This window comes from Bombina bombina, chromosome 1 (genome assembly GCF_027579735.1).
Source record: "Bombina bombina isolate aBomBom1 chromosome 1, aBomBom1.pri, whole genome shotgun sequence".
Classification (NCBI taxonomy): Eukaryota; Metazoa; Chordata; class Amphibia; order Anura; family Bombinatoridae; genus Bombina; species Bombina bombina.
The window spans coordinates 1404956037-1404977783 of NC_069499.1; the positions used below are offsets into that span (position 1 = coordinate 1404956037).

At 37.8% G+C, this 21747-nt stretch overlaps 1 protein-coding gene across 1 annotated transcript in view; it reads right to left on the bottom strand.

Annotated features, from left to right (window-relative positions):
* CA14 (carbonic anhydrase 14) overlaps positions 1-21747 on the bottom strand; it is a 249006-nt gene that overhangs the window by 108088 nt on the left and 119171 nt on the right. The gene's annotated exons all lie outside the window — the stretch shown is intronic.

The window sequence follows — 21747 nt, forward strand, 5'->3', positions numbered from 1 at the left end:
CCAGCAACATCCTACCAATGTGCTCCCCTTCATAGACCTAGATTTCATTTTTATTTTGTCAAATACCCTTTAAGTGATATGAAACCCAAATTTTTTTATTTTTGATTCAGATAAAGCATGTAATTTTAAACAACTGTTTAATTTACTTCTAAGTATCCTTTGTTGAAAAGGCAGCAATGCACTACTGGGAGCTAGTTAAAGGGCCATTATACACTAATTTTTTCTTTGCATAAATGTTTTGTAGATGATCTATTTATAAAGCCCATAAAGTTTGTTTTTTTTAAATGTATAATTTTGCTTATTTTTAAATAACATTGCTCTGATTTTCAGACTCCTAACCAAGCCCCAAAGTTTTATTTGAATACCGTCAGCTACCTTATCCAGCTTTTTCCTGTTTGTGTAAAGGGTCTTTTCATATGCAAAAGAAGGGGGAGGGGGGGAGTGTCTTATTTACCACTTGCAGTGGGCTTTCCAACTGCCTTTTCAACAGAGCTAAACTGAAAGCTTCTAAGTAAGTTTTTAAACCATTTTATACTGGATTTTTATATCAGTATCTGTGCATCTTATTCTTTATAGTAGTGTCTATTACATGCAGCTATATGAAAATGAGTGTATACTGTCCCTTTAATGCACTGGGTGAGCCAATAACATGAGGCATATATGTGCAGCCACGCATCAGCAGCTCCTGAGCCTACCTAGATATCATTTTTAATAATGGATACCAAGAAAACAAAACAGATTAGATAATAGAAACAAATTGGAACGTTGTTTAAAATAAAATGCTCTATCTGAATCATGAAAGGAAAAAAATGGGTTTCATGTCCATTTAAATATCACAAAGCAGCTTGATTTTGTTGTTGTTGTTTTTTTCATTACATTTTAAGGTGATTCCAATTAGTGAGTGAAACTTCTTAATAAAACTTATAATTTACATGTTTTAACCAATGAATTGAGCATGGTCAAGAAGTTTAGTATTAAAATTGTACATGCAAACTGTTTTCAAGTGCTCAAATTTGTGGGGGAAAATTAAATGCCTCCAATTCATAGACTGTGAAACAAAAAAAGCCATAGAAATGACAAATGTTGGATAATAATTCAAATGATAAAGGATGTTTATGGGCTTAAAAACCCTTAGGGCTAGATTACAATTGGCGCACGCAATATTAAAATATCAGGCCCATGTTAACTTGTGCGCATATTACAAGTTGAAAGTAAACATGACTGCTCAAGAGGTAACAAAATTATGCGCTCGTCGGATAAGCACGACTGAAAGGATATGGCTTAATAAAATGTTGCAAGAAACACAACATAAATACATTAAAAAAATACATTTACACTCATATATACACTATCTTATACAATTATACATATAAATATTAATACAAAAGTTATAAGGGTTCAAAGGTATATGGTATATTATTATTATTATTCTTTATTTATAAAGCGCCAACAGATTCCGCAGCGCTGTTCATAGGTAACAAAGATAAAAGGACAGTACAATATGAGACACCAGACAAAATATAACAAACAAATACAGGAGGAATTTCGAGCCCTGTTCCCGTGGGAACTTACAATCTAAATGGGTAGGAGGGTGAGAAACAGGAGGTGGGGACTGCAAAGGTGGGAATGATGTTAGTGTGAAGTTAGATGAGGGCAACTATTAGGCAAGTGGAATTCATTAGTTACTGATTTGGTTATAGGCTTCCCTGAACAAGAAGGTCTTTAGGGAGCGTTTAAAGGAGGAGAGGTTGGGGGAAAGTCTGACAGCATGAGGAAGTGCGTTCCAGAGGGTTGGTGCCGCACGAGAGAAGTCCTGTAGTCTAGCATGAGAGGAGGTGATGGTAGAAGAGGCAAGGAGTAGATCGTTGTTGGATCTTAGGGGACGGGCTGGAGTATATTTGTTGATGAGTGAGGACAGGTATGGGGGGGGGCTGCATTGGTAAGGGCTTTGTAGGTCAGAGTGAGAATTTTGAATTTAATTCTGCTGTGAATGGGGAGCCAGTGAAGGGACTCACAGAGGGGTGCGGCAGATACAGAGCATCGGGAGAGGTGGATTAGCCTAGCAGAGGCATTTAGGATGGATTGAAGGGGGGAGAGGCAGGAGAGAGGAAGGCCAGTTAGTAGGTAGTTACAGTAGTCAAGCCGGGAAATTACTAGGGAATGGATTAGCTGTTTAGTAGTTTCAGCACTCAGAAAAGGACGAATTTTGGAGATATTGCATAGGTGGTTGCGACAGGATGAAGAGAGCGATTGGATGTACGTATATACATATATAAATACATGTGTGTGTGTGTATATATATATATATATATCTACACACACGCACACACATTGGAGCCCTTTCCAGTGAAATACCTGAAAACAATAAAAATTATTTTTAATCATTCAGCTAAATTACGCGTTTTGAGCGCTATAGGGAAATTAAAGACAGCCACAAAAGCGGTGGTATCTGACCTCCCTTTAGCGCTGCTATTACAGGTTTTGTAAAACCCGGCTTGTGCGGGTGATATGGTTACGTTGAGCTCCATACCTCATCCAAATACAAGCGGTGTTTTGACGTACTCATGCACGATTTCCCCATAGACATCAATGGGAAAAGTCGTCTTAAAAAAAAAGCCTAACATCTGCGATTGCGGAAACAAAAGCTCCGTAACGCAGGAAAGAAAAAGTTACGTTTAAACCTAACACCCTAACATAAAAAACAAGTCTAAACACCACTAATCTGCTGCCCCTAACATTGCCGCCACCTACATTACAGTTATTAACCCCTAATCTGCCGTCCCCGATATCGACGTCACCTACATACAGTTAAAGGACCCGTCAACACAGTAGATTTGCATAATCAGCAAATGCAAGATAACAAGACAATGCAATAGCACTTAGTCTGAACTTCAAATGAGTAGTAGATTTTGCTTCCTACAATTTTAAAAGTTATGTCTTTTTCCTCTCCCCCTGTACCATGTGACAGCCATCAGCCAATCACAAATGCATACACATACCATGTGACAGCTATCAGCCATTCACAAATGCATACACACCTATTCTTGAAAATGCTCACTAGGAGCTGGTGACTCAAAAAGTTTAAATATAAAAAGACTGTGCACATTTACGGCTAGATTTAGAGTTTTGTCGGTAAGGACCCACGTAGCTAACGCCGTCTTTTTTCTGGCCGCACCATAAAAATAACTCTGGTATTGAGAGTCCACATAAAGGCTGCGTTAGGCTCCAAAAAAGGAGCGTAGAGCATATTTAACGCAGCTTCAACTCTCGATACCAGAGTTGCTTACGGACGCGGCCAGCCTCAAAAACGTGCTCGTGCACGATTCCCCCATAGGAAACAATGGGGCTGTTTGAGCTGAAAAAAAACCTAACACCTGCAAAAAAGCCGCGTTCAGCTCCTAACGCAGCCCCATTGTTTGCTATGCGGAAACACTTCCTACGTCTGCACCAAACACTCTAACATGTACCCCGAGTCTAAACACCCCTAACCTTACACTTATTAACCCCTAATCTGCCGCCCCCGCTATCGCTGACCCCTGCATATTATTATTAACCCCTAATCTGCCGCTCTGTAAACCGCCGCTACTTACATTATCCCTATGTACCCCTAATCTGCTGCCCTAACATCGCCGACCCCTATATTATATTTATTAACCCCTAATCTGCCCCCCACAACGTCGCCTCCACCTGCCTACACTTATTAACCCCTAATCTGCCGAGCGGACCTGAGCGCTACTATAATAAAGTTATTAACCCCTAATCCGCCTCACTAACCCTATAATAAATAGTATTAACCCCTAATCTGCCCTCCCTAACATCGCCGACACCTAACTTCAATTATTAACCCCTAATCTGCCGACTGGAGCTCACCGCTATTCTAATAAATGTATTAAACCCTAAAGCTAAGTCTAACCCTAACACTAACACCCCCCTAAGTTAAATATAATTTACATCTAACGAAATTAATTATCTCTTATTAAATAAATTATTCCTATTTAAAGCTAAATACTTACCTGTAAAATAAATCCTAATATAGCTACACTATAAATTATAATTATATTATAGCTATTTTAGGATTAATATTTATTTTACAGGTAACTTTGTAATTATTTTAACCAGGTACAATAGCTATTAAATAGTTAAGAACTATTTAATAGTTACCTAGTTAAAATAATAACAAAATTACCTGTAAAATAAATCCTAACCTAAGTTACAATTAAACCTAACACTACACTATCATTAAATTAATTAAATAAAATATCTACAATTACCTACAATTAAACCTAACACTACACTATCAATACATTAATTAAATACAATATCTACAAATAACTACAATGAAATAAACTAACTAAAGTACAAAAAATAAAAAAATATTTACAAACATAAGGAAAATCTTACAACAATTTTAAACTAATTACACCTACTCTAAGCCCCCTAATAAAATAACAAAGCCCCCCAAAATAAAAAATGCCCTACCCTATTCTAAATTACTAAAGTTCAAATCTTTTTTACCTTACCAGCCCTGAACAGGGCCCTTTGCGGGGCATGCCCCAAGAAGTTCAGCTCTTTTGCCTGTAAAAAAAAACATACAATACCCCCCCCAACATTACAACCCACCACCCACATACCCCTAATCTAACCCAAACCCCCCTTAAATAAACCTAACACTAAGCCCCTGAAGATCATCCTACCTTGTCTTCACCTCACCGGGTATCACACCGATCCGTCCTGGCTCTGATATCTTCATCCAACCCAAGCGGGGGCTAGACATCCACTGAAGAAGGTCAGAAGAGGGTCCAAAGTCTTCATCCTATCCGGGAAGAAGAGTAGATCCGGACCGGCAACCATCTTCTTCCAAGCGGCAAATTCTATCTTCATCCGATGAGGACCGGCTCCATCCTGAAGACCTCCACCGCGGACCCATCTTCATCTGGCGACGTCCAACTGAAGAATGACGGTTCCTTTAAGGGACGTCATCCAAGATGGCGTCCCTCGAATTCCGATTGGCTGATAGGATTCTATCAGCCAATCGGAATTAAGGTAGGAATATTCTGATTGGCTGATGGAATCAGCCAATCAGAATCAAGTTCAATCCGATTGGCTGATCCAATCAGCCAATCAGATTGAACTCGCATTCTATTGGCTGTTCCGATCAGCCAATAGAATGCGAGCTCAATCTTATTGGCTGGAAAAGTCGCGGCTGAAAAGTGAGCGTTAGACCCTTTTTTGAGTGACTCCAAATACCGGAGGTAGCCTAAAACCAGCGTTAGGAGCCTCTAACGCTGGTTTTCACGGCTACCGCCAAACTCTAAATCTAGGCCTTAGTTAATGGAAGTAAATTGGAAAGTTGTTTAAAATGGCATGCTCTATCTGAATAATGAAAGTTTAATTTTGATTGAGTGTCCCTTTAATAACCCCTAATCTGCTGCCCCTAACATTGCTGCCACCTAAATAAAACTATTAACCCCTAATCTGCTGCTCCCGATATCGCAGCCAACTACATTACAGTTATTAGCCCCTAATATGCCGCCCCCAATGTCGCCGCCACTATACTAAGTTTATTAACTCCTAAACCTCTGGCCTCCAACATCACTAACACTAAATAAATATATTAACCCCTTAACCTAACCCTAATGTAACTATAATTAAAATAAATCTAAATTAAACTTACAATTATTACCTAAATAATTCCTATTTAAAACTAAATACTTACCTGTTGTAAACAAAAAAACCTAAGCTAGCTACAATATAACTAATAGTTACATTCTTTCTATCTTAGGTTTTATTTTTATTTCACAGGTAAGTTTGCATTTATTTTAACTAGGTAGACTAGTTAGTAAATAGTTATTAACTATTTACTAGCTACCTAGTTAAAATAAATACAAATTTACCTGTAAAATAAAACCTAACCTGCCTTACACTAAAACCTAACAAAAACCTTACAATAAAATAAAATAAATTAAATTAATAAAATACAATTATTTAAATTACAAAAAAATAAACACTAAACTACACAAAATAAAAAACGAAATTATCAAAAATAAAAACGAATTACTCCTAATCTAATAGCCCTATCACAAAAAAAAGCCCACCCAAAATATAAAAAAAAAACCTAGTCTACACTAAACTGCCAATGGCCCTTAAAAGGGCTTTTTGTGGGGCATTGCCCCAAAGAAATCAGCTCTTTAACATGTTAAAAAAAATACAAACACACCCAACAGTAAAACCCACCACCCAACCACCCACCCACCCAACCAAACCCCCCAAATAAAAACCTATCTAAATAAAACTAAGCTAGCCATTGCCCTGAAAAGGGCATTTGGATGGGCATTGCCCTTAAAAGGGCATTTAGCTCTTTTACATTGCCCAAATTCTATCAGCCAATAGGAATTAAAGGTGAAAAAATCCTATTGGCTGTTACAATCAGCCAATAAGATTGAGCTTGCATTCTTTTGGCTGATTGGATCAGCCAATAGGATGAAAGCTCAATCCTATTGGCTGATTGCAACAGTCAATAGGATTTTTTTCATCTTTAATTCCTATTGGCTGATAGAATTCTATCAGCCAATCGGAATGATTGGCTGATAAAAATGATCAGCGTTCCTTACATTCCGATTGGCTGATAGAATTCTATCAGCCAATAGGAATTAAAGGTGAAAAAATCCTATTGGCTGTTGCAATCAGCCAATAGGATTGAGCTCACATTCTATTGGCTATTTCAATCAGCCAATAGAATGCAAGCTCAATCCTATTGGCTGATTGCAACAGCCAATAGGATTTTTTCACCTTTAATTCCTATTGGCTGATAGAATTCTATCAGCCAATCAGAATGTAAGGTATGCCATCTTGGATGACGTCACTTAAAGGGAAACTTCATTCTACAGCAGCGATCGGAAGAAGAGGATGCTTTGCGCCGGATGTCTTGAAGATGGACCCGCTCCGCGCCGGATGGATGAAGATAGAAAATGCCGTCTGGATGAAGACTTCTGCCGCCTGGATGAGGATGGATGTCCGGTCTTCGGAAACTGTAAGTGGATCGTCAGGGGTTAGTGAAAGGTTTTTTAGGGGTTTATTGGGTGGGTTTTATTTTTAGCTTATGGTTTGGGCAATGTAAAAGAGCTAAATGCCATTTTAAGGGCAATGCCCATCCAAATTCCCTTTCCAAAGCAATGGTTAGCTTAGAATTTAGTTTTTATTTGGGGGTTTGGTTGGGTGGGTGGTGGGTTTTACTGTTGGGGGGTGTTTGTATTTTTTTTAACAGATAAAAGAGCTGATTTATTTGGGGCAATGCCCCGCAAAAGGCCCTTTTAAGGGCCATTGGCAGTTTAGTGTAGGCTAGGTTTTTTTTTTTTTTTGGGTGGGCTTTTTTATTTTGATAGGGCTATTAGATTAGGAGTAATTCATTTTTATTTTTTATAATTTTGTTTTTTATTTTGTGTAATTTAGTGGGGTTTTTTTTTTGTAATTTAGATAATTGTATTTTATTAATTTATTTTATTTTATTGTAATGTTAGGTTTTAGTGTAAGGCAGGTTAGGTTTTATTTTACAGGTAACTTTGTATTTATTTTAACTAGGTAGTTAGTAAATAGTTAATAACTATTTACTAACTAGTCTACCTAGTTAAAATAAATACAAACTTACCTGTGAAATAAAAATAAAACCTAAGGCCTAGATTTAGAGTTTGGCGTTAGCCGTGAAAACCAGCGTTAGAGGCTCCTAACGCTGGTTTTAGGCTACCTCCGGTATTTGGAGTCACTCAAAAAAGGGTCTAACGCTCACTTTTCAGCCGCGACTTTTCCATACCGCAGATCCCCTTACGTAAATTGCGTATCCTATCTTTTCAATGGGATTTTTCTAACTCCGGTATTTAGAGTCGTGTCTGAAGTGAGCGTTAGAAATCTAACGACAAGACTCCAGCCGCAGGAAAAAAGTGAGTAGTTAAGAGCTTTCTGGGCTAACGCCGGTTTATAAAGCTCTTAACTACTGTACTCTAAAGTACACTAACACCCATAAACTACCTATGTACCCCTAAACGGAGGTCCCCCCACATCGCCGCAACTCGATTAAATTTTTTTAACCCCTAATCTGCCGACCACCTACTACGTTATCCTTATGTACCCCTAATCTGCTGCCCCTAACACCGCTGACCCCTATATTATATTTATTAACCCCTAATCTGCCCCCCACAACGTCGCCGCCAGCTACCTACAATAATTAACCCCTAATCTGCCGACCGCAAAGAGCCGCCAGCTACATTATAGCTATGTACCCCTAATCTGCTGCCCCTAACACCGCCGACCCCTATATTATATTTATTAACCCCTAATCTGCCCCCTCAACGTCGCCTCCACCAGCCTACACTTATTAACCCCTAATCTGCCGAGTGGACCGCACCGCTATTATTATAAAGTTATTAACCCCTAATCCGCCTCACTAACCCTATAATAAATAGTATTAACCCCTAATCTGCCCTCCCTAACATCGCCAACACCTAACTTCAAACATTAACCCCTAATCTGCTGACTGGAGCTCACCGCTATTCTAATAAATGTATTAACCCCTAAAGCTAAGTCTAACCCTAACACTAACACCCCCTAAATTAAATATAATTTTAATCTAACGAAATTAATTAACTCTTATTAAATAAATTATTCCTATTTAAAGCTAAATACTTACCTGTAAAATAAATCCTAATATAGCTACAATATAAATTATAATTATATTATAGCTATTTTAGGATTAATATTTATTTTACAGGTAACTTTGTATTTATTTTAACCAGGTACAATAGCTATTAAATAGTTAAGAACTATTTAATAGCTAAAATAGTTAAAATAATTACAAATTTACCTGTAAAATAAATCCTAACCTAAGTTACAATTAAACCTAACACTACACTATCAATAAATTAATTAAATAAAATACCTACAATTACCTACAATTAAACCTAACACTGCACTATCAATAAATAAATTAAATACAATTGCTACAAATAACTACAATGAAATAAACTAACTAAAGTACAAAAAATAAAAAAGAACTAAGTTACAAAAAATAAAAAAATATTTACAAACATAAGAAAAATATTACAACAATTTTAAACTAATTACACCTACTCTAAGCCCCCTAATAAAATAACAAAGCCCCCCAAAATAACAAAATGCCCTACCCTATTCTAAATTACTAAAGTTCAAAGCTCTTTTACCTTACCAGCCCTGAACAGGGCCCTTTGCGGGGCACGCCCCAAGAAGTTCAGCTCTTTTGCCTGTAAAAAAAAACATACAATACCCCCCCCAACATTACAACCCACCACCCACATACCCCTAATCTAACCCAAACCCCCCTTAAATAAACCTAACACTAAGCCCCTGAAGATCATCCTACCTTGTCTTCACCTCACCGGGTATCACACCGATCCGTCCTGGCTCCGATATCTTCATCCAACCCAAGCGGGGGCTAGACATCCACTGAAGAAGTCCAGAAGAGGGTCCAAAGTCTTCATCCTATCCGGGAAGAAGAGTAGATCCGGACCGGCAACCATCATCTTCCAAGTGGCATCTTCTATCTTCATCCGATGAGGACCGGCTCCATCCTGAAGACCTCCACCGCGGACCCATCTTCATCCGGCGATGTCCAACTGAAGAATGACGGCTCCTTTAAGGGACATCATCCAAGATGGCGTCCCTTGAATTCTATCAGCCAATCGGAATTAAGGTAGGAATATTCTGATTGGCTGATGGAATCAGCCAATCAGAATCAGAATCAAGATCAATCCGATTGGCTGATCCAATCAGCCAATCAGATTGAGCTTGCATTCTATTGGCTGATCGGAACAGCCAATAGAATGCGAGCTCAATCTGATTGGCTGATTGGATCAGCCAATCGTATTGAACTTGATTCTGATTGGCTGATTCCATCAGCCAATCAGAATATTCCTACCTTAATTCCGATTGGCTGATAGAATCCTATCAGCCAATCGGAATTCGAGGGACGCCATCTTGGATGACGTCCCTTAAAGGAACCGTCATTCTTCAGTTGGACGTCGCCGGATTAAGATGGGTCCGCGGTGGAGGTCTTCAGGATGGAGCCGGTCCTCATCGGATGAAGATAGAAGATGATGGTTGCCGGTCCAGATCTACTCTTCTTCCCGGATAGGATGAAGACTTTGGACCCTCTTCTGGACTTCTTCAGTGGATGTCTAGCCCCCGCTTGGGTTGGATGAAGATATCGGAGCCAGGACGGATCGGTGTGATACCCGGTGAGGTGAAGACAAGGTAGGATGATCTTCAGGGGCTTAGTGTTAGGTTTATTTAAGGGGGGTTTGGGTTAGATTAGGGGTATGTGGGTGGTGGGTTGTAATGTTGGGGGGGGGGGTATTGTATGTTTTTTTTTTACAGGCAAAAGAGCTGAACTTCTTGGGGCATGCCCCGCAAAGGGCCCTGTTCAGGGCTGGTAAGGTAAAAGAGCTTTGAACTTTAGTAATTTAGAATAGGGTAGGGCATTTTTTTTATTTTGGGGGGCTTTGTTATTTTATTAGGGGGCTTAGAGTAGGTGTAATTAGTTTAAAATTGTTGTAATATTTTTCTTATGTTTGTAAATATTTTTTTATTTTTTGTAACTTAGTTCTTTTTTATTTTTTGTACTTTAGTTAGTTTATTTCATTGTAGTTATTTGTAGATATTGTATTTAATTAATGTATTGATAGTGTAGTGTTAGGTTTAATTGTAGGTAATTGTAGATATTTTATTTAATTCATTTAATGATAGTGTAGTGTTAGGTTTAATTGTAACTTAGGTTAGGATTTATTTTACAGGTAATTTTGTTATTATTTTAACTAGGTAACTATTAAATAGTTCTTAACTATTTAATAGCTATTGTACCTGGTTAAAATAATTACAAAGTTACCTGTAAAATAAATATTAATCCTAAAATAGCTATAATATAATTATAATTTATAGTGTAGCTATATTAGGATTTATTTTACAGGTAAGTATTTAGCTTTAAATAGGAATAATTTATTTAATAAGAGATAATTAATTTCGTTAGATGTAAATTATATTTAACTTAGGGGGGTGTTAGTGTTAGGGTTAGACTTAGCTTTAGGGTTTAATACATTTATTAGAATAGCGGTGAGCTCCAGTCGGCAGATTAGGGGTTAATAATTGAAGTTAGGTGTCGGCGATGTTAGGGAGGGCAGATTAGGGGTTAATACTATTTATTATAGGGTTAGTGAGGCGGATTAGGGGTTAATAACTTTATTATAGTAACGCTCAGGTCCGCTCGGCAGATTAGGGGTTAATAAGTGTAGGCAGGTGGAGGCGACGTTGTGGGGGGCAGATTAGGGGTTAATAAATATAATATAGGGGTCGGCGATGTTAGGGCAGCAGATTAGGGGTACATAGGGATAATGTAAGTAGCGGCGGTTTACGGAGCGGCAGATTAGGGGTTAATAATAATATGCAGGGGTCAGCGATAGCGGGGGCGACAGATTAGGGGTTAATAAGTGTAAGGTTAGGGGTGTTTAGACTCGGGGTATATGTTAGGGTGTTAGGTGCAGACGTAGGAAGTGTTTCCGCATAGCAAACAATGGGGCTGTGTTAGGAGCTGAACGCGGCTTTTTTGCAGGTGTTAGGTTTTTTTTCAGCTCAAACAGCCCCATTGTTTTCTATGGGGGAATCGTGCACGAGCACGTTTTTGAGGCTGGCCGCGTCCGTAAGCAACTCTGGTATCGAGAGTTGAAGCTGCGTTAAATATGCTCTACGCTCCTTTTTTGGAGCCTAACGCAGCCTTTATGTGGACTCTCAATACCAGAGTTATTTTTATGGTGCGGCCAGAAAAAAGCCGGCGTTAGCTTTTCGGGTCGTTACCGTCAAAACTCTAAATCTAGCCGTAAGATAGCTACAATATAACTATTAGTTATATTGTAGCTAGTTTAGTTTTATTTTATAGGTAAGTATGAATTTAGTTTTAAATAGGAATTATTTAGGTAATAATTGTTTTATTTAGATTTATTTTAATTATATTTAAGTTAGGGGGTGTTAGGGTTAGGGTTAGGCTTAGGGTTACGTTAGGGTTAGGTTTAGGGGTTAATATATTTATGTAGTGATGTGGGAGGCCAGAGATTTAGGGGTTAATAGTTTATTGTATTATATTTTGTTGTGGGGGGCTTGCGGTTTAGTGGTTAATAGGTTTATTATAGCGGCGGTTTTAGCGGACGGCAGATTAGGGGTTAATAATATTTAAATAGTGTTTGCGATGCGGGAGGGCAGCGGTTTAGGGGTTAATAGGTTTATTATAGTGGCGGTGTTGGCGGACGGCAGATTAGGGGTTAATAATATTTAAATAATGTTTGCTATGCGGGAGGGTGGCGGTTAATAGGTTTATTATAGCGGCGGTGTTGGTGGACAGCAGATTTGGGGTTAATAATATTTAAATAGTATTTGTGATGTGGGAGGGTGGCGGTTTAGATGTTAATAGGTTTATTATAGTGGCAACGATGTCGGGGAGCAGCGGAATAGGGGTTAATACATTTTTTAAGTGGCGGTGATGTCTTGAGCGGCAGATTAGGGGTTAATCTTTTTATTTTAGTATTTGCAATGTGGGAGGGCCTTGGTTTAGGGGTTAATAGGTAATTTATGGGTGTTAGTTTACTTTTTAACACTTTAGTTATGAGTTTTATGGTACAGCATTGTAACGTAAAACTCATAACTACTGACTTTAGATGGCGGTACGGATCTTGTGGTTATAGAGTGTACCGCTCACTTTTTGGTCTCCCAGGCAAACTCGTAATACCGGCGCTATGAAAGTCCTATTGAAAAATCACTTTTTTTTAAAGTGCGGTACTGACGTTGCGTGATGGCCAAAAAGGTGTGCGGTACACCTATACCTACAAGACTCGTAATAGCGGAGTTAGGGAAAAAGCATTGTTATGAAGCATAATAATGCTTTTTCACTCATAACGCAAAACTCGTAATCTAGCTGATTATTAATATTTAATAATGTGTTTCAGTGTATATGTACAATAAATAAACATTCAATTTGCAATAAATGCGCTAACCTGCGAGCATTAAAAGTTTACTTCTGGAGGTGTTGCACACGAATGAAAGCACTAAATAGCGCGTCACTTGTAATCTGGCCCTTAGTGATTCATTGGTATGATTGAAAGCAACATTATTGTTGTAAATAATCATATTTCTTTGCTAGCTCCAAATAGGTCCTAACTTGGCCAGTAGGAACATAATGATATGTATTGTGGGAGTGTAGAGGTTGTTCCTACTTAGTCCTAAGTGGTACAGATCAATTTGTTTTCTATTCAAGCACTTGTTAAATGCAGAGGGGTGGTTGTAGCATCCCCAGTTTTAAACTGTGTAAACAGCCAAACATGTGCAAGACGTACCCTTCTTACATGGACATTGTGTTGTAGCAAGACAAGGAGATAATAGTTACAAAATGTGTAATTTACGTAAGAAGCACAATATTAAGTAACAGTATAAATCCTCCTTTCAGGCTTGATCTGTGGCAGCTTTTGTTAGAGCCCAAAAATTGAAGGTCAATTGTAATATTTCATACTCAGAAACTACCACAAAAGGTTTAGTATACAGTTGCATGATGGGAATCCTTGGAGTTTAGTGTATTGGGATAATGTGAGTCTCTGGCACAAAATTTTGCAATCAAATGTTGCTATCAAGCATCTGTTTCACTGTTACAATAGTGTAATCCTGTTACATTGTACAAGCTGTGCACGTGGAGGGATTTCAGCTGATGCTGCAAATTGTGTTACTAAATGATCTTTTGTTTTCCCTGCACTGAACAGTGTGAGGCACCGGTTACAGGCAGCCAGCAAATTCCTCTAGTCTGCATGAGATCGCCATACAGACAGGACTGCTCAGACCTTTCAAGGTTATACAAGTACATACTCTTCTGAATGATATTTGTAATTAACCATTTGATAAGGCTACACAGTTCATATATGGATGATTTAAAAGGACATTAAACTAAAATTAAAACCTATATAAAATATTTAGGTGCTGGGAAAACTGCTGTCCCAAACCTTTCACCCCCAACAATTTTAGTTTAATATATTTCTCACAGCTGAGGGCCACAGACTCACATGGTGATCATGCATGGGGTGATCATGCACCCACAACAGACAACCACGTATCCTAGATCTCTCTTTATATATTTATGGCAAATTAAAGAGACTTTATAATTGGCTTCTATTTTCAAATTGACTTTGTCCTATTGGTATCATTTGTTGAAAAGCATATTTAGGTAGGCTCAGAAACAGCAATGTGCAGTTGAGTGCTAGCTGGTGATGGTGATTAGTGGCTACAATCCTATGCTGCTTTAATTGGCTCACCGGATGTGTTTACCTTGCTTCCATTACTGCATTGCTGCTCTTGAGCTCACGTTACAACAAAGAGAGCGGACAAAGCAAATATGACGACAGAAGTAAAAAACTCTTAAAAATGACATGCTCTACCTGAATCATGAAAGTTTAATTTTGACTTTAATATCACTTAAACAATGAGTTAAAATTTGTAATCACACAATCGTTTCTATGACGCTAGGTACCCCCTCCAGCCAATCCCTTTCAGGAAGCGCCTATGCCTTTAGTACAGCCAAACGGCTAGGATGTTCCATGTAGTCCTAATGGCGCTAAAGCCCAGCTCAGGACGGCATGGGACGTCCTTACGGCAAGAAGGGGTTTATAAAGAAAACATTTGGAGAGCATATGAGTGTGAAAATATCATGTCATAGTGCTACCCCTCAAAATCAGCCCCCATAAATCTTACCCCTGGCACAGGCCTAGTTGGCCTAATCCGAAATATGCATCTGTCTTCTATTCATTTAATATTCCTTTAGAATTTGTGTTTTTTCACTCTTCCAGAGTGACTGAAATCCATAGTGCATATTTATATATGCTGCATTTAATCTAACCCTGCTACATTCATAGATGTCTGGAGTATAAAACCGCTGTACAAAAATGTTCTTAGTATGACGTAATGAAGGTTTTTCATTATATAATATCCTTATTCAATGTATGTATTGGGCGGCTAATCACCCGTAAGGGTCTCAAGGCGCTGCTCATTTTAATGACCTCGGAAGGATAAAAGGCCAAGTTGACCTTGCTAGGGATCAAACCTGCAACCCTCGGGTTGCTACAAAGCTCAACCACAGTGCATTAGCATGCTGAGCTATCTGTCCAGCCAATTCAATTTTATGGGCAATTTGATTGCAACATTTAATTGTAGATTTCCCCAGAAAAGAGGTTTTGCAACATTCGAAAAAGGAAACAAATTTAAACACATCCGTTTGTTTGTTTCAAATTTGCAATGTTTGTACAACATTCTAACATTTGTTTTAATGTAATGAATTTTTCTATTAATTTGATTCGAATTATGCAATATTTGAATTCATATATTTGTAATAGTATTTCTAATTATTTCTTTATATGCAATATTTGAAGAAGAAACATTTGAATTGATATATTTGTATCCGTTATGTATCAATTTACTGAATTCACTAACACATGAACTATTGAACTTCTAAATAGTATTTGTTAAATCGAATATTACATTCAAAATTTTGAATGTGGATATTCGATCTAATTATTAACATTTGAAAATGAAAGTATAAAACCAGAAATAACATTTGATTACAGAATTTGAATGGATTTTCATTCTTATCAACATTCCATTGTACAAAATGAATGTCCACAGGGCTATTTGTTCTACCAAACGTATTACACTTTCAGCAGATTCGCCCAACGCTAGTTACACCTATGGTGAGACTGTGGAGAACAAAGCACGCTCAGGACAAAGCATAAATTGCTCTTAGGCACATTAGCCAAATTACACCCAGCTCAGAAGGGGCTATCATAAGCCGACCTCAAAACGTCCAGCATCTCATCCACTAAGTATATTTCTTCCTATCACTAATACTTCACAGAAAACTCTACACATTGTTCCCTTATACTATTACTGCAATATAATATATGTTATATACTGTATATACTGTATATACACAACAATATCTAGAACAAATTATCTATAACCATTTTCAACAGCAAATCTAAATCTAAGTAAGATAAATTAATTCACAAATCTGATCTAGGGATCCCTTAGAAAAAGTCAGTCAATTGTCTCTTGAATTTCTCTTTCCAACACAGGTCTCTCACTGTCACTTTCCCACTATCTCATACAACACGTTATCTGTTTCCCTCGTTCTTTCCTTTTAGGCCTCATGTTTATTCCCCCCTCAGTTCCCTGTGCATCTCTAATTTTCACCTATAATTTGTCTACTTATTTGTAATTGGATCTCTTGGTGCTTTTTTGTTTGTCTTTCTTCACTTCATAGCTGTCTCATTCTCTTAATTCTTTCTCATTATCTAGATTTGTCTCTGTTCATTTACATTCTTCATAATAAAGTTATGACAACAATTCTGGCCTTGAATCAATAATAATATTGTAAAGGCCACAATGCAATCTTAACATTTTTATATATTGCAGTCAGCTTTAAATGGCTTGTTACATAAGATATGCTCTTTAAGGAAAAAAAAATTCCCACTTCAATCATCTCTCAAAAAAGATGTCATTCAAATCTGCTGGATACATTTATTTAATATAATGAAAGTTATCTCCATATGGAGCTCTGGGCCAGATGCCTGGCTATAATAGGCTGCCTCAGCAGTGGACCAGTGATAAACTGAGTGAGCTCCTGTAAGCTTGTGACAAGACCGTAAAACACCTTGCAGTTACAATTATATTGTGAAGAGTAGAAATGAATGAACATACAATTTGAGTGTGAATGTTTTCTGAATATATTAACACCTTTTTTACTGCAATTGTTTTTTAATGGCCAAACTTCCCTACCGCTTTCCTTATTTGGAGAAACCAATAGGGGCTTGTTACTACAACAGCTTTGACTAACCTCTGTTATTTTGTTAGCAAAACTTGCATGACCTTTCATTCCAATTGGGAGCAGATATGTAGCATGTTTTGCAGTGTGCTCAGAACTGGAAAACCCACAATCGTCAAAGTTACGAAAAAGAGAGAAAGATAAATAAAAGAAGAAAATATATTGCAATTTTTGTGTGTTACGCATAATTAGGCATGTTATATTACAATCTAAAAGTCTTCATGTTCCATTAAAGAGACAGTAAACACCTTGTAATTCTAATAATTTCCCCCAGTTGTGCAATAAACTAAAATAGTAGGTGAGTGTGAATACTTTAAATGCATTAAAACAGACAGTAAATAGAGATTTAATAGAAAATGCTGAATTATGCAGAGTAAAACAACTTTGTAATACAGTTTATTTTCTGTACTTTAAAGGGACAGTCTACTCTATAGGGCATATGTATCAATGTGCGAGCGGACATGATACGAAGTAGCGTATCATGTCCGCTGCACATCGCTACATATCAATAAATGCCGACAGCATACGCTGTCGGCATTTATCATTGCAACAGCTGTTCTTGTGAACTGCTGGTGCAATGCCGCCCTCTGCAGATTCGCGGCCAATCGGCCGCTAGCAGGGGGTGTCAATCAACCCAATCATATTAGTTCGGGTTGATTTCTGTCCGCCGCCTCAGAGCAGGTGAATAAGTTATGGAGCAGCGGCCTTTAGTCCACTGCTTCATAACTTCTGTTTCCGGCGAACCTAAAGGCTTGCCGTAAACAAGGGGCCTCAAGCTCCATACGGAGCTTGATAAATATGACCCCAAAAATGTTATTGTTTAATAAGATAGATAATCCCTTTAATACCCATTCCCAAGCTTTGCACAACCAACATTGTTGTATTAATATACTTTATAACCTTTACACCTCTAAATTTCTGCCTGTTTCTAAACTCGTCTGTTTCTAAAACTGTCTCTTTAAGTAATAAAATGGTGGATTTTCCAGGACTGAAAACTAAAAGAGCACACAGCAGACTTCACAAGCCTAACCTTCCCACATATCTCTCCCGAAATTACATTTTGTTATCTTATCTTTTTCCGCTGAAGCCAAATTGAGATTGTGTCAACACAATAACGGTGGCAAGCTTTGTCTTCTCCAGAATTACTTGGCTCTTCCAAATATGGAAAGTAGTGGGTTTTAGTTTGACCATTGAAAAAACTGTTGCAGCAGAAAAGGTGTTAATCTGTTTTCAGATACTGTTGTTGTGTTAATCTATTGCAATACTACAGAAATAAAGTAATCACAAGGTGTTTACTGTCCCTATAACACCATGTTTGCTGTAATTGGCCATATGTGGATGCATCTGAAATGTTTTTGTGCTTCCCCAGGATACAGATTATGGGTTAGATCCTTTGTGACCTATTGCTAATAGTTACAGAGCTGCAGCATAGTAGCAGTACTCTTGCTATCAATAGCAGCTAGGGAGGGGCGAATGCCATCTAACAAATATTTGTATTCTTGATAAAGGCACCCGCCGAAACGCGTAGATCTGCCCTCCTGAGTGTGCACCCTCATTCACACTATCGCCCACACTGTGGGTACTTTTACAAATTGGCAAAAAACGCCATACGAATACTGTCAGCGCTTGGACTTTTACGGCGCTTCAGACGGAATCTGGAACATTAAACTACACATCTGAAATCTTCAACCTCCAGAATTTTCCTAAAAACAACTAACTCTCTCAACGGACCACAGCCGACCAAGTCATCACTTCCACAAGCCTCTTAGAGACTCCTGCAAACCCTGAAAAACTCCAAAACACAAAAATAGGGTATACAGTCTCAGAGACTTACGAACATCTACATTGAAACTCCAGCAAGCCTCAAGGAGGCACACAGTTTCATTCTATCCAAAGAGGTAGCCTCAACTATCCAACAGACTCCAGGACAACGGCTAAATTGGAACCTTAGCTAACCTCAGAGGGGTACACATCATAAAATCTATCTCAAAGACATTATAATCATCATAAAGAGACACTGCAACCATCAGAACCTTTCCTTTGATAACACAAAATATGAGTACATTTGTAACCTTTTGTGTCAATACACCCAAAAACTACTTAAAGAGTATCTTTTTTACCACACAAAGTGAATCATCTTATTTTTAACCGAATTTATTCCTTTTTAACGGAATCAATAAGCCTATTAGAGAAATTTGATTCTCTGGATGAAAACGTGAGTACACAAATACCCTATTTTTAACTCTTTAAATAACAGAATGTGCCGTTAAGCCAAACTACTCAATTACAAAAATTCTCTACAGAATATAAGAAAAATATACAAGGCTATATTAGCACAAGAAGTACGGGACTATATGCAAAATATATTGTTCAACTCACACGTTGATGTTTATCAATTCTTAGTCAGATGAATTGTTTTCATCAAATTGTTTTTATCTAATTTGTTACAAATATTTTACAATATTGATTTCCCTACATTGTGCATATTATAGATTGTACACATTCGATCAACTGTTTAAATGGTACCAGAGCTCTGTACCAACATTTAAAAGTGTTTATAAATAAATATTATTTTATGCAAACATTAGTATAATTTATTTTCATCTGTTATAACAACACTGTGGTATATATACATAAGCTCCCCTCACCCTGGTCATTATATATTACTTATCTAGACAGTCATTTTTTGAAGGGTTTAGAGCGTGGTAATTACTAAGGTTTAAAATAAATCATATTTTCAGGTGCACTCACTATAGACTTGCTTTTTCAAATATTTGTAAGGCAGCAGCATAGTTGCAGCAGTGGTTACTACATTTGTAGTGAAAGCTGCCACACAGGTAAATATTAAGGCTAAAGGCACTGATGAATATCATCATGTTATACTACATATTGCTGTTAATTAAAAGGACATGAAACAATGTGGGATTTTAATATACAATGTTGAATTATGCATAGTAAAACATCTTTGCAATATTCTTTTATTAGTTAAAGGGACAATAAATGTTGGTGTATGCAGAATTTTGTAACATACAGATGGAGTTTTGTTTGAAAGTGTTCTTATAAATTAGTAATTTGGCATCTAAAACTATACTTACCACCTGGTCGAAGCCGTCCTCTTCTGCACGGCAGTTTTTTTAAATAGAGCGTCAGAAGCTCAATGTCTAATCACAGTGAGCTCTGTGGCTCCATTCAACTGCATGTAGCGCGCTCCTGTGCTAGGTAAAGCTGTCGGCTGGTTTACTTAGCACTGGAGTACGTTACATGTAGTTGAATAGTGACACAGAGCTTGCTGTGATTAGACAGTGAGCTTGTAATTTATTATTAAAAAAAAAACTCAGAAGAGGACGGCTTCAGACAGGAGGTAAGCATAAAAACAAAAAATAAAAGGGATAAAGGGATAGCTTCAAAGTGAAGTGTGACAATTTCCCTTTTCAGAACTATTTCATATTTACATTAAAAGAGGTAAGCATAGTCTAGGTGCCAAAATACTCATTTACAAGAACAGGTTCAGGGGTCAAGTCCAGCGGGAACCCATGGGAACGGAGTTCCTACACTATTTTTGTAGGTGGAACTAAGTTCCCCCTGGATAGAGAACAGAACTGCTTCAGTAAACACTTCTGCTGCTGGTGAGAGGAGCTAGAGTACAGTCTGGTTAGAGGAATAGTGAGATCCTCTAGTAATGGGCGGTAACACTTCCTACAATACACTAAATGCAAGCCTGTCAGTGGTCCTGCTGTATGATCAACCGCACTGTCTGGCTTGCTCTGGGGTTATTTAGCCCCACTCAGCAGAAATAGGACTATTACACCTTAAGTGGGTAAGGCTCTGTGACACAGGAGGAGTCTCAGGCCCAAAGACAACCATTCAAACCTTTACTGGTTTTAATTTGGTTTTATTAACCAAGGTGTACAGATTATATACATATAAAAACATTGCATGTGTATAAAACACACCATCCGTATGTTACATAATTCTACACAAAGAGGCCTACTTATCAAGCCGTCAACTTACTTGCATTCAACGGCACCAATACGCTCACCTAACATCACGGCCACGGACCTGAATACGTTCTCCATATTTAACAAAAAAGCTGTCAAAAAGCCGCGCACCAAGTACGGGGCGATGAGCAGCGGACTGTTGTTAACTAACAGTCATGAATCTCACTGCTATTCAGCTTTTTTACAGCTTTATTTGTACACTGTCACTAAACACTGCCACTATACTAAACTGTTTAACCCCTATCCCGCCGCTCCTGGACCCTGCCGCAACTAAATAAAGTTACTAACCCTTAAACGGCCGCTCCTGGAGCTCACCGCAACTCTAATAAACTTATTAACTCCTATCCCGCCGCTCCCGGACGCCACCGCAACTCTAATAAACTTATTAACTCCTATCCCGCCGCTCCCAGACCCCACCGCAACTCTAATAAAGTTATTAACCCCTATCCCACCGCTCCCGGACCCCACCGCAACTCTAATAAAGTTATTAACCCCTAACTAAAGGTATAAACCTTTAAACCTCTGGCCTCCCACATCACTACCACTTACTAAACCTACTAACCCCTAAACCTCCAGCCCCCCACATCGCCATAAACTAAATTAACCTATTAACCCCTAAATCTAACAACCGGCTAACTTTATATTAAATATTAGCTCATCCCTATATTATAATGAATTTAAACTTAACTTTAGATTTAAATTAAACTATATTAAACTAATAATTAACCTACCCTAACTATTATACTAAAATTACATTAAACTATATTAAACTAATAATTAACCTACCCTAACTGTTATACTAAAATTACATTAAACTATATTAAA